Source organism: Alosa pseudoharengus, unplaced genomic scaffold, assembly GCF_046254945.1.
Source record: "Alosa pseudoharengus isolate Yale_2024_CS ecotype anadromous, Long Island Sound unplaced genomic scaffold, YU_APseudo_1.1 YU_APseudo_1.1_scf_3, whole genome shotgun sequence".
NCBI lineage: Eukaryota > Metazoa > Chordata > Actinopteri > Clupeiformes > Clupeidae > Alosa > Alosa pseudoharengus.
Window position 1 is genome coordinate 8,806,155 of NW_027468718.1, and position 2,085 is coordinate 8,808,239.

A 2,085-nucleotide genomic window follows, 5' to 3' on the forward strand; every position below is an offset into this window, starting at 1 on the left:
TTTCGTTGTCTCCCTGCGCGAGAATTTAACAGGTGATCTCCTTATATGGGCATAGATGGTAGCTTTTTTGTAGGCGAACTTCAGAGGTCTGTCAGAGCATCGTCATGTGTGGTGGTCACATCACATGGTTAGGCCTACTGTTTGCAAATGTGAACTTGAAAATATGTGCAATTAAAACAAATAAGCCAATGAAAATCATTTGAGAATTGTTGTACAACATCTAGAGCTTTTACAGATCAGACTAATTTATAAAACAAATAGGTCTGGATGAGCATTACATTAGTTCACTTAGAGAGCTCTCTGATGGATAAGCCTGAGTAAAATATGAGATATATAAATTGAGCAAGTCTGAGTATTGTATAAGCCTTTGCTGAGATCTCTTTTGTAAATCAAAGAAGGACTAAACTGAGATGACTAGAATGAGAACGGTTCAAGCTTGTGAAGAGATCTCTTTTACAGAACTGATGGAGCCTAATCTGAGATTTACCAAAAAATATCTGAAATGAGAATTGCATGAGTTTACAGAGAGAGCTCTCTGGTGGATCAGCCTGAGTAAAATATGAGATGTATAAATTAGACAACACTGAGCATTATTTAAAATATTGATGAGATCTCATTTGTATATTAAAGGGAGTCTACACTGAGATAACTTAACTTTTTTGCTCCAGAGACAAACCTGAGAAGCGGGAGACAAAAGCAATAATCTCATTTTTATATCACCGTGATCTCATTATTGTCTAGGAGAAACAATTGAGAAAGAGAGGAGCTCTCATTTTAACATTTTCTTTCCTCTGGGTACAGTGACTGAGACCTGTACAGGTTTTGAGTGGGATGTCCACTTCAGTTCTGTTCCCATTCTCCTGCAGAGGTAATTTATTCAGATTTATTTATATAGCACACTTAAACTCAATGTAATTGACCCAAGGTGCTCAGAAATAAAAATAAATACAGTAATAAAAACAAAAATAATGACATAAATGACAAAAAAATAATAAATAAATAAATAAATGAAAATACATAATAATAATAATAATAATAATAATAATAATAATAATAAACAGATTATGATTGTAGATAAAAAAAACATATAGTTACTGAAACGACTACTACTATAGGCCTAGAGAAAGATGTAGGGTAAAGTTAAAGATGCCAGATCATATAAAATAAAATATAAAATATTGAAATAAGATAAAAAAACAAACTCAGAAAAAAAAAACAAGGGGAGAAATCAATGGACATTATAGGCCAAAGGAAATAGATGGGTCTTTACATTTGATTTAAAACTACTGATGGTGTGACAGGACTTAATTTCTATAGGGAGATTATAGGGAGAGTCTAGGGGCAGCAACAGAAAAAGCCCTATCACCTTTAGTTTTTAGGGTTGCATTTGGGACTGATAGAAGAAGTTGTGAGGAAGACCTCAGTCTCCTAGAAGGACAATATGGACTTAAAAGGTCACAGATATACTGTGGTGCCATTCCATTTAGGGCTTTGAAAACAAAAAGTAAAACTTTAAAATGAATTCTGAATTTAACAGGTAACAAATGGAGTTGGGCCAGCACAGGACTTATGTGCATATGTTTCTTTGTTCCAGTAAGAAGCCTAGCTGCTGCATTTTGGACTAATTGAAGTCTAGCAAGGGTAGATTGGTTCAGACCTAAATACAGAGAGTTACAATAGTCCAGCCTAGATGTAACAAAAGCATGGATTACAAGTCAGTATATGAGAGCCAGGGCTTTCATTTAGCTGTCTTAGTTGAAAAAAAGCTTCCCTTAACCACACTATTGACTTGCTTATTGAAATTCAAAGAGGAATCTAGGAGAACACCTAGATTTCTGACCTCACTGTGGCAGTTTACAGCCAGTGGCCCAAGTGCATTTCTTATTTTAGGAACAGAGCTGAGTGGACCAAAAATAATTATCCCTGTTTTCTTTTCATTTAATTGTAAGAAGTTTGCAGCCATCCAACTCTTTATGTCATTAAGGCAGTTAAGAGTGAGAGTGAGATGCATTTGTGAAGAGAAATTAGCCAGCAGGAACAGAGAGAGATAGCAGGAATAGCAGGATAAGAAATAGAGTGAAAGAG

At 34.9% G+C, this 2,085-nt stretch overlaps 1 protein-coding gene across 1 annotated transcript in view; it reads left to right on the top strand.

The window, feature by feature from the left end:
• The window catches only part of cfap91 (cilia and flagella associated protein 91), a 64,704-nt gene that overhangs the window by 40,656 nt on the left and 21,963 nt on the right, over positions 1-2,085 (top strand). The gene's annotated exons all lie outside the window — the stretch shown is intronic.